Below are 25,528 nucleotides of genomic sequence, written 5' to 3' on the forward strand. Positions count from 1 at the left end.
TCTCCCAGAATCCTTGGTAGCCATCTTCTTTGGAAGGAATAAACGTGAGCCTCCTGCCACCACCTAATGAAGAATCATTGCTGCTGCTGCTAACTCACTTCAGTCGTGTCCGACTCTGTGCAACCCCATACACGGCAGCCCACCAGGCACCCCTGTCCCTGGGATTCTCCAGGCAAGAACACTGGAGTGGATTGCCATTTCCTCCTCCAATGCATGAAAGTGAAAAGTGAAAGTGAAGTCGCTCAGTCGTGTCCGGCTCTTCACGACCCCATGGACTGCAGCCCACTAGGCTCCTCCGTCCATGGGATTTTCCAAGCAAGAGCACTGGAGTGGGTTGCCATTGCCTTCTCCAGAAGAATCATTAGGCTCCTCCATAAATGTTTGGGCTGGTCTTCCTCTATCTTCTGGCCATATCGTCTCTTTTATCTAAGAGGTCTTTTTCTAATAAGATAGCAAGACATTTTGTATTAGATCTACCAATTTTGTCTCTCAGCCTTTAGAGTTCGTTATATATCATGGACTGTAGCCCGCCAGACTCCTCTGCCCCTGGAATTTTCCAGGCAAGAATACTAGAGTGGGTTGTCATTTCCTCCTCCAGGTGATCTGCCAGGCCCAAGGGTTGAACCCACATCTCTTGTGTCTTCTGCATTGGCAGGCGGATTCTTTACCACTGAGCCACCTGGGAATCCCATAATATATATAGTAGTACTAAAAACTGCCAAACTATATAATGAATATCTTTTTATTCAATAAATAAATGAACTCTGAAGTTGTATCTTGAGAAAACACTGTAATCCCTTCACTTTTCCTCTTTGATATTTCCCCTAACAAACCACAGAGCTTTCTGTTCAGGCTCCTGTTCACACTATAGAATCAGCTGGTTTTGCAGCAGCACCTCCAAGGTCAGATGTGGACAGGGAGGTTTTACCTTCACATATTCAGATTCACGGTCAGCTCTCCACTGGGCATTTCCATTTGGGTATCTAAAAAAATTTTGAACCTTTGTATGTTCAACCATTTCTTGCTTTTTCTTCCAGTACCAGCTATTTTCTTATTCTGGATATCTAAGTTACTTACAACTGTCTTCTTTCAGTTACTCGAGCCAAAAATTTTGTGTTATTCTTGTCTCTTTTCTTTCTTTAATATCCCACAACCAACCTGTCAGCAAATTTTGTTAGCTCTACCTTCAAAAAATATTCAGAAACTGACCACTTCTCACATCTCCACTGTCAAATCACCATCATCCCTCACCAGGGTTATTTCGATTGCCTTTGAAACTGGATTCCTGCTCTACCTGCTCCCCTAGAGTCTAATTTGAACTGTGGTCAGAAAGGTCCTGTTAAAGTACAAGTCAAATTATGTTAACTTTTGATCAAAATTTTTCAAGAACTTCCCATCTCACTTGGAATAAAAGCCGAAGTCTTTACACTCTGGCTCCTCTGTTACTTTTCAGAACTCATCTCCTATTACTTTACCCCATGTTCACTCTGCTTCAGCCATGCTGTTCTCCTTGCTGTTTTTGAAGATATATGGTACATTCCATGAAGCCTTTGTATAATCATCCACTATCTGGCTCCCCTGTCTTCAGATCTTTATGCAAATATCTCCTTTTCAGTGAGACTTCTTTTGGCTACTCTATTTACTAATGCATCCTATCCATATTTCCTACGTGTACACATGTTGCATTGATTTTTCTCTGATTAATTTTCCTCATAGCATCTGTTATGGGTTGAATTGTGTCCCTAGAAGGTTGTATTAAAAGTCCTCACCTACAGTACCTATGGATGTGATTTTATTTGGAAATAATGTCTGTAGATTTACTCAAACTAAGATAAGGTCATTAGAATGGGCCATAACCCAATAAGAAGTGTGTTTTTTTATGAGAAGAAGAAGACACCATAGGAAGACAGAGACATTCAGGAAGAACGTTTTGTGATGACAGAAGCAGAGACTGGAGTGATGTACCTGTAAACTAAGCAATGTCTTGATTTTCGACTTCTAACCTCCAGACTGGGAGAAAATACATTTTTATTGCTTGAGGATACCCAGTTTGTGGCACATTATTATGGAAGCCCTGGTGAATGAATACAGAATATATCACACCAGCTGATATACTATATATTCTACATAGTTTTTGTGTTTATTGCTTGTCTTCCTGATGCTGGGACTTACCTGATAAGTTCATCAGTTGGTGAAGAATCCGCCTGCAATGCAGGAGACCCGGGTTCAATTCCTGGGTTGGGAAGATACGCTTGAGAAGGGATAGGCTACCCATTCCAGTATTCTTGGGCTTCCCTTGTGGCTCAGCTGGTAAAGAATCCGCCCGCAATGTGGGAGACCTGGGTTTGATCCCTGGGTTGGAAAGATCCCCTGGAGAAGGGAAAGGCTACCCACTCCAGTGTTCTGGCCTGGAGAATTCCATGGACTGTATAGTCCATGGAGTCACAAAGAGTGGGACACAACTGAGTGACTTTCACTTTCACTTCCCTGACGCTGTAACGTAAACTCCAGGGAAGACATACTAATTCTGACTCCTTGTTCCACACTGCTGTGATCTCTGCTGGGTTCTACCTAATTTGACTTTCTGAAGATTGATTGATCCTAATGCTTCCTGGGGGAACCTGCAAAGTAATCTCATGAAAATAAGAACTGAAGTCAAAACAAGAATTGGAAACTGTAGCTCCCATATAAAGATAGTAGGGTGGAGGAGGATGGTCAGAGGGAGGTTCATCAGGGAGGGGATATTTGTATACATATGGCTGATTCACACTGTTGTACAGCAGAAACTAAAACAACATTGTAAAGCAATTACACTCAAATTTAAAATAAATCAGGACATGACAGTTGTTCAGTCATGTCCAAGTCTTTGCAACCCCATGGACTGCAGCATATCAGGCTTCCCTGTCCATCACCAACCGCCAGAGCTTGCTCAAACTCATGTCTATTGAGTCAGTGATAACATCCAACCATCTTATCCTCTGTCATCCCCTTCTCCTCCTGCCTTCAATCTTTCCCAGCATCAGGATCTTCTCCAGTGAGTCAGTTCTTCACATTAGGTGGCCAAAGTCTTGGAGCCTCAGCTTCAGCATCAGTCCTTCCAATGAATATTCAAGACTGAATTCCTTTAGGATTGACTGGTTTGATCTCTTTGCAGTCCAAGGGACTCTCAAGAGTCTTCTCCAACACCACAGTTCAAAAGCATCAATTCTTCAGCACTCAGCTTTCTTTTTAGTCCAACTCTCACATCCATACATGACTACTGGAAAAACCATAGCTTTGACTTAGATGGACCTTTGTAGGCAAAGTAATGTCTCTGTTTTTCAATATGCTGTCTAGATTTGTCATAGCTTTTCTTCCAAGGAGAAAGTGTCTTTTAATTTCATAGCTGTAGTCACCATCTTCAGTGATTTTGGAGCCCAAGAAAATAAAGTCTGTCACTATTTCCTTTGTTTCCCCATCTACTTGCCATGAAGTGGTGGGACCAGGTGCCATGATCTAAGTTTTTTGAATGTTGAGTTTCAAGCCAGCTTTTTCACTCTCCTCTTTCACTTTCATCAAGAAAATCTTTAGTTCCTCTTTGCTTTCTGCCATAAGGGTGGTGACATCTGAGTATCTGAGGTAATTGAAAATAAAGATAGTAAAAGGGTAATTTGGAGATTATATGAACGTTGAGACTGTAGGAACTGTGATGCTACCATATAGGGACTCATCCATTGGGACTCACATCTAATACTGACCATGTTCCCAGACTGAGTGGTAAAAGGAGTTACGCAAGTGCCTGCATACTTGGTGAAGAAAATCCTGATGAACTGGTTGAACATAGAAGGACACATATCACAAAGAATTCCTGATAGTTATAAAAATATCTTGCCAAAAATTTGCTTGCCTTTATTTTCTCCTCATGTTGTTAACTGTAATAGCTTTTAATTTTTTTCACAGCAAAGTGTCTCAATAACACTATGCCCCAAAGGAAAATGTGTTATCTTTGTAACACAGTATTATACGCATTATTGAATTCTGAAACTAATATGTTAGAAAAGCAATGCACAATGTACAAAATATTCTCTAGAATGTTTTAGAGCATTTAGAATAACACCAAAGAGAAGTGGTGTCCATCACCCTGGAGATGGCCTATATCTTGTCCCTGGTCTATAAACATGAATAGAAAATGTTATGGGTACAAAAAGCAAGAAACTGAAAAAGAAAATGAGAACTCTTATGGCAGTATAGTGCAGTGTTTGGAGGAATAGACTATAGAGTTAGAGATGGATTTAAATCCTGTTCCTAAGACTCAATAGCTGTGGATGGACACTACAATTTCCCAGAGTAAAACCTGCCTTAAGAGTTTTGTGGTGGGTTGTAAATGAAATGCATGCAGAAACTTCTTAGTTCAGTTCTCAGCAAATGGTACAAATTATTGTTATGTTTCCCAATGCAATTACTACCTGTAGGTGGGATTTATTTTAACATATTATGAAAGAACATATATTGAGAGAGAGACTCACCTTGCTGTGGAGCTGCTCAGAACCTCCTTTGAGGAAATGATCAGAATGTGCTTGTTGACAGTAACTATTACTTAGGAAAAGGAATCATTCACAGCCTTCCTGATTACTGTATCTCTTCCCATCATTATCCTTTTCATCTTACTTGACCATAAATATATAATCTAATGATCCTTTCACTTAAATTGGTCCTTTGATGATGGGATTTCAAAGTGCTTCTTAGCCACTCATTAATTAGGCAAATCCACCCATTTTTGTACAGCCTCTCACTGAGACACTTGAAGAAGTTTGGGAAATAGAAAATTCCCCCTGATTCTTCCAGAGAAGACAGAGAGACAGACTCACAAATTTTAAAGCATCATATAGAGGAGGAGAAAAGTCCTTCCATGAGTTAACTTTATTACTATTGCCTTACTAGTGTTTCTCTGAAAGTTCTTAAAATCTTTTATCAAATGCATAAATTGATCACAGTCTATGACAAGACAATTCGACACTCTTGGAAACTTTGCCTCTCTATTTTAATTATTTTCCTCTTTAAGGCCTGGTATCATGAATTCTGATTCCATAGCATTACCTTCATCTTTCTTCAGTTCAGTTCAGTCACTCAGTTTTGTCCAACTCTTTGTAACCCCATGGACTGCAGCATGCCAGGCTTCCCTGTCCATCACCAACTCCCAGAACTTGCTCAAATTCATGTCCATCAAGTCGGTGATGCCATCCAACAATTTCATTCTCTGTCATTCCCTCTCCTGACTTCAATCTTTCCCAGCATCGGGGTCTTTTCCAATGAGACAGTTCTTCGCATCAGGTGGCCAAAGTACTGGAGCTTCAGCTTTGGCATCAGTCCTTCCAGTGAATATTCAGGACTGATTTCCTTTAGGATTGACTGCTTTGATGTCTTTGCAGTCGACTCTCAAAAGTCTTCTCCAACACTACAGTTCAAAAGCATCAAATCTTGAGCACTCAGCTTTCTTTATGGTTCAACTCTCACATCCATACATGACTACTGGAAAAACTATAGCTTTGACTAGACAGACTTTGTCAGCAAAGTAATAGTTCTGCTTTTTAATATACTGTCTAGGTTGGTCAAGCTTTTCTTCCAAGGAGCAAGCATCTTTTAATTTCATAGCTGCAGTCACCATCTGCAGTGATTTTGGAGCCCAAGAAAATAAAGCCTATCACTGTTTCCTTTGTTTCCCCATCTATTTGCCATGAAGTGATGGGACTGGTTGCTGTGATCTTCATTTTTTGAATGTTGAGTTTTAAGCCAACTTTTTCACTCCTCTTTTTCACTTTCATCAGGAGGCTCTTTAGTTCTTCTTCACTTTCTGCCATAAGGGTGGTGTCATCTGCATATCTGAGGTTATTGACATTTCTCCTGGCAAACTTGATTCCAGCTTGTGGTTTGTTCAGCCCGACATTTTGCATGATGTACTCTGCATATAATTTAAATAAGCAGGGTGACAATATACAGCCTTGACATACCCCTTTCCCAATTTGGAACCAGTCTGTTGTTCCATGTCCAGTTTTAACTGTTGTTTCTTCACCTGCATCTTGACCAGGAGCCAAGTAAGGGGGTCTGGTATTCCCATCTCTTAAAGAATTTTCCAGTTTGTTGTGATCCACACAGTCAAAGGCTTTGGCATAGTCAATAAAGCAGAAGTAGATATTTTTCTGGAATTCTCGTGCTTTTTCGATGATCCAACAGATATTGGCAATTTGATCTCTGGTCCCTCTGCCTTTTCTAAATCCAGCTTGAACATCTGTAAGTTCTCAGTGAATGTATTGTTGAAGCCTGGCTTGGAGAATTTTGAGCATTACTTTGCTTGTGAGTGAGATGAGTGCAATTGTGAGGTAGTTTGAACATTCTTTGGCATTGCCTTTCTTTGGGATCGAAATGAAAACTGACATTTTCCAGTTCTGTGGCCACTGCTGAGTTTTACAAATTTGCTGGCATATTGAGTGCAACACTTTAACCGTATCATCTTTTAGGATTTGAAATAGCTCAACTGGAATTCCATCACATCCACTAGCTTTGTTCATAGTGATGCTTACTAAGGCCCACTTGACTTTGCATTCTAGGATGTCTGGCTCTAGGTGAGTGATCACACAATCATGGTTATCTGGGTCATTAAGATCTTTTTTGTATAGTTCTTCTGTGTATTCTTGCCACCTCTTCTTAATATCTTCTGCTTCTATTAAGTCCATACTGTTCTGTCCTTTATTGTGCCCATTTTTTGCATGAAATGTTCCCTTGGTATCTCTAATTTTATTGAAGAGATCTATAGTCTTTCCCATTCTATTTTCTTTCCCCACTATTTCTTTGCACTGATCACTGAGGAAGGCTTTCTTATCTCTCCGTGGTATTCTTTGGAACTCTGTATTCAGATGGATATATCTTTCTTTTTCTCCTTTTCACCTTTCTTATTTTGTGGAAATAGTTACCTAGCTGAGTATTCCATTTTCCTCTTAACCAGGTGGAACTGGCTGTTAGATAACTGAATTTAAAACTACCAGGCTAAAGGAAAGCATTAGTTTGAAAGTGAACCAGGAACTTGATTGGAGCTGAACTTTGGCTGGCAATCTGAGCAGGGTACTTGGCTGTCAACAAATGAGGCATTTTAATTAAAAACTTTTGTTGCATCATCACAGAGAGTAAAGGCACTATGATTCCAGAGGTCATATGTTAGGTGGTTAAGGAGGCTCTCCTGCTATGAGATTCTCATCAGAATCTGACCTTTAGGATTATGGAAGATGATAAGAAAGAAAATGTGCTATCTTCCTTGGTTGAGAAAATAACTAGATTGTTTCAAATTACATAAAAATTGCCCCTCTTCAGAAATATTTCTAAAAAGAAGTGGGGGATCATTGCTGTGCACTCTGCAGAGAATTCACACCACAATGTGTGGCCTTATCCTCACTTTGCTTAGGCCTCTCTTCAAATACCTGTTCCTTTATCTTTTGTGTAGCATATATTCCAACCTTCTTGTTATATTTTATATTTTTTTAGGGTTACTTATAGTCTGCCTCCTCAAGTGAAGCATGAATTCTATGAGAGCAAGAACTTGAGATGACTTATCACTGCTTCACCTCCAGTTAATAATGGCTGAATGATGGTTGAATGACTTGAAAAGAAATGGTGGAAAAATGGAGTTAAAGACATGCGGTGTAAAATAATGCGATGGACACAACTAGCTGGTCTGGGAGCTACTGGTCCTAATTTCAAAGAATTTTTATGAAAAATAAGCTCTTCTTATAAGAGTGTCAGAGAAGGCAATGGCACCCCACTCCAGTACTCTTGCCTGGAAAATCCATGGACAGAAGAGCCTGGTAGGCTGCAATCCATGGGGTTGCTAAGAGTTGGACACGACTGAGCAACTTCACTTTCACTTTTCACTTTCATTCATTGGAGAAGGAAATGGCAACACACTCCAGTGATCTTGCCTGGAGAATCCCAGGGACCGGGGAGCCTGGTGGGCTGCCATCTATGGGGTCGCACAGAGTTGGACATGACTGAAGCGACTTAGCAGCAGCAGCATAAGAGTGTAGCTCATGTTACTGTGGTCATGTGGTCATGTTACATGTGCAGAAGGAAATGGCAACCCACTCCAGTATTCTTGCCTGGAGAATCCCATGGACAAAGGAGCCTGGTGGGCTACAGTCCATGGGGTCACAAAGAGTTGGACACGACTGAGTGACTAACACACACTGTGGTCATGAGAAGCAGAAATAATTACAATCTACAAATAATTCTAAGAAACCAAAAATTTTGGTCAATAATTTAAGTCCTCTATCAGAATGACCTCCTTCCTGTGTCTGCATCATCTTTTCTGACCCTAGGCAGGAGAGAAAAAAGTTGAGCTAGGTGAGCATCCAAGAGTGAGGGAAGGATGTGCTGGGGCTGACAGGGGCTAAGTGTGAGTGGCAGTGTCTAGGTTTTCTGTCAAGACAAGAGCTTTATGCATTAGCAACTGAATTGCTTCCCCTGATCTCCATCACTCTTCCCTTCCTTTCTCATTCCTAAACCTCCTTCCTCTTCTGCTTTTCTTCCCTCTGCCTTCCTGACTGGGATAGCAGATGACTCCCTCTGGTAGAAGTTAGGTATAAGATTTGGAGTTAAGGGACTGGGAATTTAAAATATTGTCTGTTCTTCTAGTTACTGGTTGAGATGCCCAGACTCTAGTTGAAGGGCTGGTTATAAATGGTTCTTTTTTTTTTTTTTCAGTTTGACTTTCCTCCAGGCAGTGTTAAGGATGGAAGAAGTTTCACATGGTGTAATGAACATGAAGAAAGTGAATTTATCAAACACAGAGTCAGGAAAAGTTATAATTAAGTCTACAATTAAAATTATAAAGTGTTGCTAAAAGGAATTAAGGAAGACCCAAGGAAATAGATATATCAAGTTTGTGGATTAGAAGATTTAATATTTTTAAGATGTCATTTTCTGTAAATTGATCTATTAATTCCATGTAACCCCACTCAGAGTTCTAGCAAATTTTTGTGTAGAAATTGACAATCTGATTCTAAAATTAATATGGAAATGAAAGGACTTTAAAATACTTAGGCAATATTGAAGAAGTTTAGAGCTGGAGGGCTCCACACTATCAGATTTCAAGACTTACTATAAATCTCTAGTAATTAAGACTGTAGGGTATTATGCAATGAGAGACAAATAGACCAATTAGATAGAATTAGAAGTCCAGAAATAGACTTACATGTATACAGTCTCTTGATTTATTATGAAAGTGTCACTGAAGTTCAGTGGGAGAAGGATAGTCTTCGCATTAAATAATGCTATAGCTTTAAATATTCACATGGAAAATGAACCTTGCCTCCTATATTGCAGTGTACAATAAAATTAATTTGAGATGGAGTATAGGTCTATATGTGAAGGAAAGATGAAGCTTCTTGAAGAAAATAGAAAATATGTTTTTAACCTTAGAGTAAACATAGATTTCTTACAAGGTAAATAAAGCACTCATCAAAAATCCCAAACCAAGAAAAAACACCCCCAAATAAACAATCCAATTTAAAAATGCGCAGAGGAATTGAATAGGCATTTCTCCTAAGAGAAAATGTAGATGGCCAATGGATACATGAAAAGGTGCTTAGCCTCATTAATCATTGGGGAAATGCAAATCAAAACCACAATGAGATATCACCTCACACCTGTCAGAGTGGCTATTTCAAAAATAACACAAATAACAAATGTTGGTGAGAATGTGGAGAAAAGGGAACCCTTGTACACTGTTGGTGGGAATGTAAATTGGTATAGCCACTGTGGAAAAAATATACATAGGTTTTTCAAAAAACCAAAAAATTGAACTACCACATGACCCAGAAATTCTACTCCTGAGTATATAGCCAAAAAAACACTAATTTGAAAAGATACATGTACCTCAAATTTCATAGCATCACTATTTATAATTGCCAAGATATAGAAGCAACTTGAGTCCATCAACAGATGAATGGTTAAAGAAGATGAGCTCCTAGCCACACGTAGCTATTGATTGTTTGAAATGTGGCCAGGATTAACTGAGATGCTGAAAGTGTAAAATACACACCAGATTTTGAAGACTTCAAATGAAAAAAAAGAATATAAAATACACTATTAATAGTTATTTATGCTGATACATGTTGAAATACCATGTGTTATATGTAGGTTAAATAAAATGTATTATTAACATTTAAAAAATAAGATATGGGGTATATATGTATATGTGTGTGTGTATGTGTGTATGGTATATATATATGTGTGTGTGTATATATACATATATATGTGGTATGGTATTTATATGTATGTGTATATATATATATACCATACACACATAACACACACAATGAAATACTACTCAGCCATAAGAAAGGATGAAATTTTGCCATTTGCAGGGACATGAATGGACTTGGAAGGCATTATGCTAAGTGAAATAAGTCAGACAGAGAAAGACAAATACTGTATAACATCACTTATATGTGAAACCTAAAAAATTCAGCAAACTAATGAATAGAACAAAAAAGAAGTGGACTCACAGATATAGAGAAAAAGTTAGCGGTTACCATTGGGGAGAGGGAAGTGGGGAGGGACAATTTTTAAGGGTACGGGAGTAAAAGGTACAAATTATTAGTTATAAAATAAGCTCCAAACATACATTGTACAATGCGGAGAATATAGCTGATATTTATAACAGCTATAAATGGAATATAACCTTTAAAAGTTGTAAATCTCTCTATTGCATACCTATAACTTATCTAATATTGTACAGCAATTATACTGCAATAAAAACCTCTCAAGCTGTGATACTCTGAACTTCAATAAAATCATAATTTTAGATTCATTGAAAGATATCAATTGGTATGAGAATAAAAAGACAAACCATATACTGAAGAGGATATCTGACAAAGGACCGGTATCCTGAATATATTGAGAGTTCATGCAAATTAATATTACATGAACAAACCATATATTTTTTAAAATTTCAAGCATATCATGAAATAGTATATCCAAATAACCAGCAAGTATATTAAAATCTAATAATACTATTGTGCTGTGCTTAGGCACTCAGTCATGTCCAACTCTTTGTGACCCCATGGACTGTAGCCCGCCAGGCTCCTCTATCCATGGGGGTTCTCCAGGCAAGAATACTGGAGTGGGTTGCCATGCCTTCCTCATTATTACTCACCAAAAAATATAAATTTTAAAACCACAATAGAATAACACTTTATAGCCACTAAAATGGTAAAAAGTCAAAGGACTTATAGTATGAAGTCTTATTGTCAAATACTGTTAGTGTGAGTATAAGCAAATATTTGGAAAACTTACAGTTTCTACTAAATCTGCATTCCTATAATTCAGGAATTTTTCTCTGAGTTATACAAGAAATAGAAACACATGTTTGCCAAAATCTGTACATAAATATTAATAGAATTACTATTCATAATTGCTAAAAATAAGAAACAACAAAACATCGATCAGAAGAATGGATGAAAAACCGTGGTGTGTTCATACAGTGGAATAGATACAGGCAAAAAAAAAAAAAAATCAACTACTGGTGAACAACAGGATGAAAAGCAAAATAGTTATGCTTTAAGAAACCAGACCAAAAAATTGCATAGTTCTGATTTTATTTACATTTGGTTCAAAACAGGTAAAACCAGCATATTTGTAACAGATGTCAGAATAGCATTTATTTTGGGGGATTGTAATTACTGGGAGACCTTGACAGAAATTCCTCCAATGCTGGTACTATTCTATGTTTAATTCAGTGGTGTTTATCCACATATATGCATATGTAAAAACACTTCTAGCTGTACCATCAAGATGAGTACACTCTACATGTGTTACAGTATTGCAATTCAAAAGTAAGCAAAATTAAAACTTAGATTTTAGTGAAAGTAAAACCATCAGTGAAAAGAATATAATCAAATAGGGTAAAATAATATAAGGCAAAAGCTAGAACACAAGTCCCAAATTCTCCCATCTCTGGAGCAGACCACCAGGTCTGTGCAGGGCTAGGTTCACCCAGGTCAGTTCAGTCGCTCAGTCGTGTCCGACTCTTTGCGACCCCATGAATCGCAGCATGCCAGGCCTCCCTGTCCATCACCAACTCCTAGAGTTCACCCAAACTCATGTCCATAGAGTTGGTGATGCCATCCAGCCATCTCATTCTCTGTCATCCACTTTTCCTCCTGCCCCCAATCCCTCCCAGCATCAGAGTCTTTTCCAATGAGTCAACTCTTCGCATGAGGTGGCCAAAGTACTGGAGTTTCAGCTTTAGCATCATTCCTTCCAAAGAAATCCCAGGGCTGATCTCCTTCAGAATGGACTGGTTGGATATCCTTGCAGTCCAAGGGACTCTCAAGAGTCTTCTCCAACACCACACTTCAAAAGCATCAATTCTTCGGTGCTCGGCTTTCTTCACAGTCCAACTCTCACATCCATACATGACCACTCGAAAAACCATAGCCTTGACTAGACAGACCTTTGTTGGCAAAGTAATGTCTCTGCTTTTGAATATGCTATCTAGGTTGGTCATAACTTTCCTTCCAAGGAGTAAGCGTCTTTTAATTTCATGGCTGCAGTCACCATCTGTAGTGATTTTGGAGCCCAGAAAAATAAAGTCTGACGTTGTTTCCACTGTTTCCCCATCTATTTCCCATAAAGTGATGGGACCAGATGCCATGATCTTCGTTTTCTGAATGTTGAGCTTTAAGCCAACTTTTTCAGTCTCCTCTTTCACCTTCATCAAGAGGCTTTTTAGTTCCTCTTCACTTTCTGCCATAAGGGTGGTGTCATCTGCATATCTGAGGTTATTGATATTTCTCCCTGCAATCTTGATTCCAGCTTGTGTTTCTTCCATCCCAGTGTTTCTCATGATGTACTCTGCATATAAGTTAAATAAGCAGGGTGACAATATACAACCTTGACGTACTCCTTTTCCTATTTGGAACCAGCCTGTTGTTCCATGTCGAGTTCTAACTGTTGCTTCCTGACCTGCATATAGGTTTCTCAAGAGGCAGGTCAGGTGGTCTGATATTCCCATCTCTTTCAGAATTTTCCACAGTTTATTGTGATCCACACAGTCAAAGACTTTGGCATAGTCAATAAAGCAGAAATAGATGTTTTTCTGGAACTCTCTTGCTTGATCCAGTGGATGTTGGCAATTTGATCTCTGGTTCCTCTGCCTTTTCTAAAACCAGCTTGAACATCTGGAAGTTCATGGTTCACGTACTGCTGAAGCCTGGTTTGGAGAATTTTGAGCATTACTTTACTAGCATGTGAGATGAGTGCAATTGTGCAATAGCTTGAACATTCTTTGCATTGCCTTTCTTTGGGATTGGAATGAAAACTGACTTTTTCCAGTCCTGTGGCCACTGCTGAGTTTTCCAAATTTGCTGGCATATTGAGTGCAGCACTTTCACAGCATCATCTTTCAGGATTTGAAATAGCTCAACTGGAATTCCATCACCTCCACTAGCTTTGTTCTTAGTGATGCTTTCTAAGGCCCACTTGACTTCACATTCCAGGATGTCTGGCTCTAGGTGAGTGAGCACACCATCTAGGTTCACTAGAGGTCAGCTAACACTGAGCATCAGGCTTCAGAGGTAGCAGCCCTTCGGCTCCTGTGGATGGCTCAACTGATACCAAACATGCATTAACACCTTAAAGACAGCAGAACTCGAAGCAGCCTCAGGCACCCAGCTGAACTCTCTGTAGTTCAGTCGCCTGTAGCAACCAGAATAAACCTTTTGGCAGTTAGCCTTTCCTTTTCTCACCAGCAGATTCCTGGAGGATGCCTCTGGCATGGACTGACAAAACCACTGCCCTTTGCCCTTTGTCCATTATTCACAAAAAAGCAGTTCCATCCTTCTTATGAAAGATTTTTAGGTATTGTCAATAGATTACCACTGTGTGTGTGTGTGTGTGTGTGTGTGTGTTAAGTCGCTCAGTCCTGTCCAGTTCTTTGTGACTGTAGCTATAACTGGACTACGGTTCATGGACTGTAGTCATGGACTGACTGACATGGACTGTAGCCCATCAGGTTCCTCTGTCTGTGGGATTCTCCAGGGAAGAATACTGGAGTGGGTTGCCATTTCCTTCTGCAGGGGATCTTCCCAATCCAGGGATAGAAAACTTGTGTCTCCTGTGGCTCCTGCTTTGGCAGGCAGAGTCTTTACCCCTGAGCCACCTGGGAAGTCCAAGTAATCTATTTTAGGACATTAGAAAATTACTTGTAATCCATTAAGATTGAAAAATTTGTTCAATAACTGAAAGACTATTTCAACCCTGGTGTTTGAAATTTTTATCACATTCTCAAACTTTGTTATGTAAAATGGATGAGATTAATGACCAAAGAGCTCTGTCTTTGCTTTCTGTTGCCCAAAGCTTGCTTCATGTAGATGTTGGCTCAGATGCTGAGCTGAACAAAGAAATCATCATAAACTTCTGGTCTTTGGTATCATAACCTATAATGATTAAAATAAGAGCTCTGTTTGATTGTGCCTGTCTCAGCCTCTTATTCATCTCAAGTTGTAAAGGGAGGCACATTAGTATTTGTGATCATATGTTGACCAATTGAAATCTCACAGATTGCTTTCAAAAGCAAGTAAAAAAGTGATGTTTAGGGATGAGTTATTACAAAGAGCAATATAGCATTGTACGTTCATACTTAATGTTATCTTCATATTTATATAAGATGTTAAAATTCAGCATGTTTCTATACACATTGTCTCATTTGATCCTCATGAATTTCCATTTATTTGTTTATTTTGTGGTTGCAGAGGGTCTTCGTTATTGCACGCGGGCTTTCTCTAGCTGAGAGTGGGGGCTTCTCTTCATCGAGGTGTGCGGGCTTCTTATTGTGGTGGCCTCTCTCGTGGAGCACAGGCTGTAGGTGCATGGGCTTCAGTGGGTACAGCAGGCAGGCTCAGGGGTTGTGGCACATGGGCTTAGTTGCTCTTTGGCACGTGGAATCTTCCCAGCCCAGGGATCAAACCTGCGGCCCCTGCACTGGCAGATGGATTTCTACCCATTATTCTACCCATGTCTGTAAAGTAGGCACCATATCCACTGGGGATCCACTCAAGGTCACCAAGTAAGTGGAGGAATTGGGATTAGAACACATATGCTTTAGTCTCTCTACTGCAATTTCTATGGTTGGTAAGACTGTTGCTAAGTCACTTCAGTCGTGTCCGACTCTGTGTGACCCCATAGACGGCAGCCCACCAGGCTACCCCATCCCTGGGATTCTCCAGGCAAGAACACCGGAGTGGGTTGCCAATGGGTTTCCTTCTCCAATGCATGAAAGTGAAAAGTGAAAGTGAAGTCGCTCAGTTGTGTCCAACTCTTAGCGATCCCATGGACTGCAGCCTACCAGGCTCCTCCATCAATGGGATTTTCCAGGCAAGAGTACTGGAGTGGGTTGTCATTGCCTTCTCTGTAAGGTAAGGTTGGACTTTCACAATCTTTTGCTTTTGAACTCTCAAATTTGAGAGTTTGAGCTAGAGGTGTCCTTTCCCCTCCCTTCCCCCCTCCATTCATATTTGCCCCAAACTTTGCAATTCTTGACATTTATACAGGAGATATTCAACACACCATTTTGCTGGTCATTCAAGGGGCAAGGATAACATGGAGATTTTGTTATATTTCCCCCAAATAATAGATCCCTGTGATGAAAGTAGGGAGATTGTGAAAAAAAAGATAGATACAATTTGCTTTAGATTTAGACAATGTCAGAAAAACTTATTAAATCATCAGAGAAGGGAGACAAATGCATAACCGCCATCCCAAATACCTGAGAAGTGTCCCTAAAGAAGTGTAACATATAGGACTTAACTCTAAGAAGGAGGCTTATTAGAAAAATTCAGTTCTCTGTAAGTTCACTCAGCATTTGAAATGACTAAAAATACAACTCACGAACTGTCATTGTTTCCTACACTATTCACATTATTTTTCTCCATTGTTTTAGTAAGGTATAATTTTATATTTAACAAAATTCCTCTTTTTTTTAAGTGCTCAGTTCTGCAAATTTTGGCTAACACATGCAGTTGTGTATAACTACCACCCAATCAAGATAAAGAATAATTCTATCATTCCCCTCAAATTCTATATCATATATGTTTTCTGATTTTCTACAATTACCTAAAATGTGTTGACAAATCATGAAATCCAGAAGCATAGAAGTTAAGCTATGTATGTATACACAAAATACATAGATAATTTTCCTAACTGGTAGAGCTATATGTCTGTCAGATTCTGCAACTCTTATTAGTATTCTGGGGCACACACGCTTCAGATCTGGAGCTATAAAGCTAAGGAATACCCTAACTTACATAAAGAAGTCTAAGAAAGATCCTTTGTCAGGAAAGTGGGACCTGTTAGAGGTGGACCTCAGCTCTCTGGTTGTAAAAAAATAGATTATTCTTCTTTTCATTCAACACAAACTCTCCCTCGTCGTCAATAATTTTTGACTTAGCCCAGTGTGAGATTTTTCTCCCTTGTATAAACACCGGTCTGATTTTACAGGAGAAATCTATTAAAGAAGGTAATTTACAGAACTGTGCTATACTTGTAGAAATGCTTAATTCTACCATTCTGTGATTCTAGCTGCAACTTGATCATAAAGTAAGGGATGTGAGTTTTATCAATGAGCCCAGCTATTCTGGACTGAAACCTCACAGAGTAAGAAGGGATGATTAATTGGGCAGTAAAAATTTCCTGCTCATGGCATCCTCCAACTGTGTGTATAGCAATCATTATATTTTAACATGCTGGGAATACTCAACTTGATTGAGTGTTAATCAATAAAAATTCCCTTTAAAAGGATTGCTGCTGTGGGGTCTGCTCTTGTTTCCTGGAGCTGCAGAGACATACTGAGAATTCAAAGTAAAGCATACTGCACAATATTTAATAAAGTGCTAATAAAGTACTCAAGAGGCACCGTCCCTTGTCTGCTAAAAATACAGTAAATTTTCCTGAAAGTTAGATTTAATATCATGTTATTGTTTCCTCCTTGAATATTTCCATTAGATCCAAGGTAGACTGACATGATAGAAATGATGAAGTGAAAATTATAGTTATCCATTGGATATCAGAAGAGAAAGAAGATAAGAGATTTACAATAAAAATAAAACTCAAAGGAATTAAAACTCATTCCATTTTCAATTAAAGCACACATTTAAGCATGAGGTTATGCAGCCTTAGCAGATGAGTTGAGCTAACTTATAGGTATTTAATCAATTCCACAAGGTAGAGTCCCCTCTTGTTGTTTTGTGAATGTAATTTACATTGATATGTAATGTAATATAATTTACATTGATAATCATAAGGCTAATTAAAAATATTAAAGGAGACCTACATGAATACAGTAAAGCCAATTCTCTCTCAGACTCCAAATGGTCCATATCAGATTGTGAAAATTGACCCTAGTATTCATCAACAACTTCACCTGGGACTTCAGGTGGTAGGTGAACAGGACAAAAAGAGAGGAAAGAAAAATGTAGCAAAATGTATTCTTTTTGTTTTCTTTGGGTGAAGAAATCTAGAATGTCCTATTTCCTTTTTATCATCCTGGCTGAAAGCAACATAGAGCCAACAACTCAAAACAGCATCTCGTCTAAAAGACATAGACTGCTGACCAACCAGTGAATTCCTCAATTCATATTAAGCGATGAGGGTGAAAGAGGAGACTGAAAAAGGCTGCCTTGAAACTCAACATGAAAAAAACTTAGATCATGGCATCTGGTCCCATTATTTTATGGCAAATAGAAGGGGGAAAAGTGGAAGTAGTGACAGATTTTATTTTCTTGGTCTCCCAAATCACTGTGGATGGTGACTGCAGCCTGAAATTAAAAGACGCTTGCTCCTTGGAAAAAAAGTTGTGACCAACCTAGAAAGTGTATTAAAAATCAGAGACATCACTTTGTTGACAAAGGCCCATATAGTCTTTGCTTGGCATAGAAAAAGCTATGGTTTTTCCAGTAGTCATGTATGGATGTGAGAGTTGGACCATAAAGAAGGCTAAGCACTGAAGAATTAATGCTTTTGAACTATGGTGCTGGAAAAGATTCTTGAGAGTTTCTTGGACTGCAGGAGATCAAACCAGTTAATCCTAAAGGAAATCAACCCTGAGTATTCATCGGAAGCACTGATGCTGAAGTTGAAGCTCCAATATCTTGGCCACCTGATGAGAAGAGTTGACTCATTGGAAAATACCCTGATGCTGGGAAAGGTTGGAGGCAAAAGGAGAAGGGAATTGAAGAGGATGAAATGATTAGATACTATCACTGATTAAATGGACATGAATCTGAGCAAACTCCAGGAGATAGTGGAGGACAGAGGAGGCAGGGGTGTTGCAGCTCATGGGGTCACCAGGAGTTAGACAAAACTTAGGGACTGAACAACAACAAAATTTTTTTTAGTTCTCAATCATTTCTCCCACCCCCAGGACAGACACATATTTTTTTTTTTTCAAAGTTAAAGGCCATCACATAACTGTTTTTCTTCTCTTTAAGAGCTGACTATAGAGTTTGCTCAAGGATCAGCCCACACAAGTGACAGAACTGAAGGATTATGGACATGTTTCTGATCTCCCAACAGCAGGGAACAACTTTATTGAGTTCAGTGAGCAGTTTTCTCCTGGAAAAAAAAAAAATCTATTAAACTCAAACTTCTTAGAGGAAGTAATGACCATGTAAAAAGAGATATTTGTTAGCTGACAATATTTACTGAGCACCTAATTGACAGTGTCTGTACAATTTTCTCTAAGCTCTATCCTGCCTGTCTTTGAAGAGGGAAATAGAAAGTATCATTTTCTTAATTGTCATGAGTTAAAACTCTGATTACGAAATATAAGAGAAATGTTTGGTAGAGTAAATACCTTTTGAAAAGAATGAAAACTTCATTCACTACTCAGCAGTGTATACTTAAAATCCAGCACCTTATTTACTGCTGTTCAACATCTTTAAATAGCTCTCTCAGTCTTCTACTTCTGTCATCCTGTCTCCTCTTCTGACTCTGATGCTCCTGTACTCCTCTTGGACCCAGCCAGATAACTCAAGATAAGCCCCTCATCTCATCCCCTTAACAATACATACATCTGTAAGGTCCCTTTTGCCATGTAAAATAATATATATACAGGTTTCAAGGATTAGGATGTGGATAATTTTGGAGGAGCCATTATTCTGTCAACCGCATATGCTAGTTGCTAAGCTGTTTTTCTTTGGTGACAAACCCACTTTTCCATTTCTTTGATTAGAGATAATGGAACTTTGCAAACTGTGTTTTTGCTTTAGTAACTGGTTCTATGTTAGGTTATGCCAATAGGGGGCATTAAAGGATATTGGAAGACAAGAAGGGACTGAAGTCTTTCTGTGTGTCTTGATGCTGTTACTGGCATTGCGCCAGCAATGGTCCTCACTGGCAATAGCAGATGATGCAGAGCCCAGCCTTTCTCCAGATTCCCAGAATGGCCACACGTTCACAGGCAGCCTCATTACCTCAGACTACCCACAGAAGTTGGGCAATGACCTCTTGAGCGATTGAAATCTCCACTCATTAGAGCCACTGCTCCAAACATCTGTGTTCTCTGATAACCTCAAATTACTTTATTTGTTTCTCCAACCCTAGAGATGACAGCAATTTCTTGCAATAATTACCATAGTATTCATTTTTAGACTTTTCAGTTCTCCAACATCTGTTTAATCATTTCCCTACATTAAAACCTCTTGGTTGGAATACCCAATATACTTTTGATTCCCTGATACATTTGCAGTATAATCAGATTTTCAAACCTCCTAACAAATGGGTAAAAAATTAAAGAGTGATAATAGCCTTAAAAGAAATGAATAAGAATAGCTGTGAGGGAAGACAAATGCTCTCAAGTTTGACTGATGCTGATTGTTTTGTAGGATACATTATAGTAAAGAAAGAAAAGTCTATCTTCCCAACAAAATCATTTCACAACATTTTAAGGTTAACATTTTCTTTTTAATATGAAACAACCAAAATCCAAAAGTCATTCACACTGGTTTACATTTATTTGAAAGTGAAAAATCATTTAAAGAAATACAATACAGGATTTATAGAAAGTCTTGATCCATCTTAAAGCTTAAAATATGTAAAAAAAATGGTTTAGTTTGGCAAGATTTAATTCAATACTTATGTGATTTTTAATACCAGTAGTTTAATGGTTCATCTCAGTGAAGTTACTAATAAAATTTCACAGGCACACATATATTTGTGCACACATGCATGAAAAAGAGAGAGATTTATAAATTATAATGTCTTATAGTCTTTAAACAAGCTGCCAAAAGAAACAATCCATTTGAATTTCTCGATTGTATTATAATAAAACCACACTCACAATTTATGACCTCATTTACATTATCATATGTTTGAACATCCTTTAGATTACACTCTTGCCAGAGATAAATGCACTTGACATAAAATAGTAATGTTTCAATCATGGAAATGTGATCTTAATCCTGTTAAAATCTGCTTTTTATACTCTGACATTAATTAGCAATCCAGAGCCCCTTCTAAGCCTCCACACCCAGTCTTTGAAGCAGTTATTTATCAGATAGGAATGATGTTTGTCTAAGAGTGCACTTCTCTTAATGGACCTAATATCATTATTTTTAAAATATCCAGATCCTGGCCATTTCCCCTCGCTCCTCCACCCTCTGCTCACCTCAATGGCCTGTATAGCTCTTTGAAGTCATTGAGACACTGGGAGGAGATGAGGTGATATCAATCTAACAGAAGTCAAAACAATCCAGTGTATATGCAATAAAAAGACAATACTTTGGGGGCTGGGTGGAAGGAGTCTGGAACCTAGAGCCAGTCCCCTGGAGGGCTACCATATATAAAGATGGGTTACATGAACAATGGAGTTTAAGGGGAAAAGTATTTCCCAGAAGGAAAAACTGAAGTGGCGTGTGTATGTATGTATGTTTATGTGTGTGTATAGACAAGACCTTTTAGAACTAACACCCAAAAAAGATGTCCTTTTCATTATAGGGGACTGGAATGCAAAAGTAGGAAGTCAAGAAACACCTGGAGTAACAGGCAAATTTGGCTTTGGAATACGGAATGAAGCAGGGCAAAGACTAATAGAGTTTTGCCAAGAAAATGCACTGGTCATAACAAACACCCTCTTCCAACAACACAAGAGAAGACTCTATACATGGACATCACCAGATGGTCAACACCGAAATCAGATTGCTTATATTCTTTGCAGCCAAAGATGGAGAAGCTCTATACAGTCAGCAAAAACAAGACCAGGAGCTGAAAGTGGCTCAGACCATGAACTCCTTATTGCCAAATTCAGACTGAAATTGAAGAAAGTAGGGAAAACCACTAGACCATTCAGTATGACCTAAATCAAATCCCTTATGATTATACAGTGGAAGTGAGAAATAGATTTAAGGGACTAGATCTGATAGATAGAATGCCTGATGAACTATGGAATGAGGTTCGTGACATTGTACAGGAGACAGGGATCAAGACCATTCCCATAGAAAAGAAATGCAAAAAAGCAAAATGGCTGTCTGGGGAGGCCTTACAAATAGCTGTGAAAAGAAAAGAAGCGAAAAGCAAAGGAGAAAAGGAAAGATATAAACATCTGAATGCAGAGTTCCAAAGAATAGCAAGAAGAGATAAGAAAGCCTTCCTCAGCGATCTGTGCAAAGAAATAGAGGAAAACAACAAAATGGGAAAGACTAGGGATCTCTTCAAGAAAATCAGAGATACCAAGGGAATATTTCATGCAAAGATGAGCTCGATAAAGGACAGAAATGGTATGGACCTAACAGAAGCAGAAGATATTAAGAAGAGATGGCAAGAATACACAGAAGAACTGTACAAAAAAGATCTTCACGACCCAGATAATCACGATGGTGTGATCACTGACCTAGAGCCAGACATCGTGGAATGTGAAGTCAAGTGGGCCTTAGAAAGCATCACAACGAACAAAGCTAGTGGAGGTGATGGCATTCCAGTTGAGCTATTCCAAATCCTGAAAGATGATGCTGTGAAAGTGCTGCACTCAGTACGCCAGCAAATTTGGAAAACTCAGCAGTGGCCACAGGACTGGAAAAGGTCAGTTTTCATTCCAATCCCAAAGAAAGGCAATGCCAAAGAATGCTCAAACTACCACACAATTGCACTCATCTCACATGCTAGTAAAGCGATGCTCAAAATTCTCCAAGCCAGGCTTCAGCAATATGTGAACCGTGAACTTCCTGATGTTCAAGCTGGTTTTAGAAAAGGCAGAGGAACCAGAGATCAAATTGACGACATCCACTGGATCATGGAAAAAGCAAGAGAGTTCCAGAAAAACATCTATTTCTGCTTTATTGACTATGCCAAAGTCTTTGACTGTGTGGATCACAATAAACTGTGGAAAATTCTGGAAGAGATGGGAATACCAGACCACCTGACCTACCTCTTGAGAAACCTATATGCAGGTCAGGAAGCAACAGTTAGAACTGGACATGGAACAACAGACTGGTTCCAAATAGGAAAAGGAGTTCGTCAAGGCTGTATATTGTCACCCTGTTTATTTAACTTATATGCAGAGTACATCATGAGAAACGCTGGACTGGAAGAAACACAAGCTGGAATCAAGATTGCTGGGAGAAATATCAATAACCTCAGATATGCAGATGACACCATCCTTATGGCAGAAAGTAAAGAGGAACTCAAAAGCCTCTTGATGAAAGTGAAAGTGGAGAGTGAAAAAGTTGGCTTAAAGCTCAACATTCAGAAAACGAAGATCATGGCATCGGGTCCCACCACTTCATGGGAAATAGATGGGGAAACAGTGGAAACAGTGTCAGACTTTATTTTTCTGGGCTCCAAAATCACTGCAGATGGTGACTGCAGCCATGAAATTAAAAGACGCTTACTCCTTGGAAGGAAAGTTATGACCAACCTAGATAGCATATTCAAAAGCAGAGACATTACTTTGCCAACAAAGGTCTGTCTAGTCAAGGCTATGGTTTTTCGAGTGGTCATGTATGGATGTGAGAGTTGGACTGTGAAGAAGGCTGAGTGCCGAAGAATTGATGCTTTTGAAGTGTGGTGTTGGAGAAGACTCTTGAGAGTCCCTTGGACTGCAAGGAGATCCAAGCAGTCCATTCTGAAGGAGATGAGCCCTGGGTGTTCTTTGGAAGGAATGATGCTAAAGCTGAAACTCCAGTACTTTGGCCACCTCATGCGAAGAGTTGACTGGTTGGAAAAGACTCTGATGCTGGGAGGGATTGGGGGCAGGAGGAGAAGGGGACAACAGAGGATGAGATGGCTGGATGGCATCACTGACTCGATGGACATGAGTCTGAGTGAACTCCGGGAGTTGGTGATGGACAGGGAGGCCTGGCGTGCTGCGATTCATGGGGTCGCAAAGAGTCGGACACGACTGAACAACTGGTCTGGTCTGACCTGATAGATTAGAAGGTGGATATATCTTCCCTAGAGCTCAGTCGGTAAAGAATCTGCCTGCAATGCAGGATACCTGGGTTCAGGTATCCTGCATTGGAATTGGGAAGATTCCTGGGTTGGGAAGATTCCCTGGAGAAGGAAATGACAACCCACTCCAGTCTTCTTGCCTGGAGAATCACATGGACAGAGAAGCCTAGCAGGCTAGTCCATGGGGTCACAAGAGTCGGACATGACTTAGTGATTAAACCAAACCACCACCAATATTCTTGCATTCCAATCTGAGGTCTAGTGCTAGTAGTAAGAGACCCAGGGACTGTAATAGAGGTTCAGCTGTATAGATTATTTCCCACTGGCTGCTGCTTGAGACACTGCCCAACCTTGAACTGCACCCTCCTCTTTAAAGCTCAGAGCCTCACGGTTAATAGAGTTTTCCTTACCAATAAGAGAGGCTTGTTTACTGAGAATATAATTGGGCTTCCCTGGTGGCTCAGAAGACAAAGAATCTGCCTGCAATGTGGGAGACCTGGGTTTGATCCCTGGGTTGGGAAGATCCCCTGGAGGAGGGCATGGCAACTGTCTCCAGTATTATTGCCTGGAGAGTCCGCATGGACAGAAGAACCTGGTGGGCTATAGTCCATGGGTTCACAAAGAGTGGGACAGGACTGAGAGACTAAGCACAACATGATAAGAGAAGTTATTCCATTGCCTAAAATATTGACCCACCATAGAAATGACTTGACAGTCTGATACTATGCAATGTAAGGGATTCATAATGTATACTAGTTAGAAAAGAAAGGAGAAGTTGTATGGATAAATATTAATTTTAGTTTGAAAATATAAAAGTAAGAAAAAAGACTGTCCTTGGAGTTTAAATTCTGGAGGAATAGTTTCAAACTTGAAAATATCTGGATTCAAAGGATGAATCAAAAGACAGAAGAGCAAAACCCATTACAAATTAATTTTAAGTTTATAAACCAGATTCACGATTCAAAGCTATAGGTGAAGGTCTAACTGCCAAGCTTGGTGCTGGGCCCAGATTCCAATAACTCCTTCACCTTAATGTTATAAGACAGTGAGCATGGGAAAAATGAAATTATTGGTATAATATTTATTAAGGGATATAAAAAGGCTATGGTTGTGGAAAGAAGATTTGAGGATAATTATAGCCAAATGAAAAGTCATTTTGAATGGTTATTAATTTATTTATTGAAATTTTTGCATTTCTCTGATGACTCAATTGAAAGTTCAAGCCTACAGAGGGGTCTTTGGGCACTGATGGGTTAATGCATTTTAATCCTCATATGAGGCTCTAACAGAATCACATACATAATGTGTCGCTTACCCTAGTGCCTACAGTATGTACTAAGGACTCAGCGTGGGTGCGTGCTAAGTTGCTTCAGTAATGTCCGACTTTTTGCAACCCTATGGACTGTAGCCCACCAGGCTCCTCTATCCATGAGAGTAACTTTACCTAACATTAGTGTGTCTGTAGTAAATAGCAACCCACTCCAGTATTCTTGCCTGGAGAATCCCAGGGACGGGGAAGCCTGGTGGGCTGCCATCTATGGAATCGCACAGAGTCGGACACGACTGACGTGACTTAGCAGCAGCAGCAGTCTTCTCCGGGAGTGATTTTCAGAGAGTAAATGATAGGGAGCCTGAAACACTGAGTGAAATGTAGTTGATGAAGTTCTCTTAACTATTGCCAGATGAAGGTATATTTTCCAACACTATTTTAAAAAATTTTTAATTATTTTAAAATATTATCTTTCATTCTCTCTTGCCCTTGTATGTGTCTTTGGAGATAAAACAAAAATTTACCTCTTGTGTGTGATTTCTGTTCCATATATATACTGCCAGAATACCTTAATGAAAAAAGAAAAAAAAATCAAACCTTACTAACAGAGGCAAAACATCTGAATAATTGAAGGAATCACCCCATTTTCATCTGGGTGTTGTATTATATGGTAGTTTTAGGCACAGCTACACAATAGAAAGTGAAGTGAAGAGGAACAAGCTAATTAGTGTTGTCAAATAAACAGAAATCTAGAGGTGCCAAATGTGGTATCTTCATCCAAATAATCAGTCA

Source organism: Bubalus kerabau, chromosome 18 (genome assembly GCF_029407905.1).
Source record: "Bubalus kerabau isolate K-KA32 ecotype Philippines breed swamp buffalo chromosome 18, PCC_UOA_SB_1v2, whole genome shotgun sequence".
Classification (NCBI taxonomy): domain Eukaryota; kingdom Metazoa; phylum Chordata; class Mammalia; order Artiodactyla; family Bovidae; genus Bubalus; species Bubalus kerabau.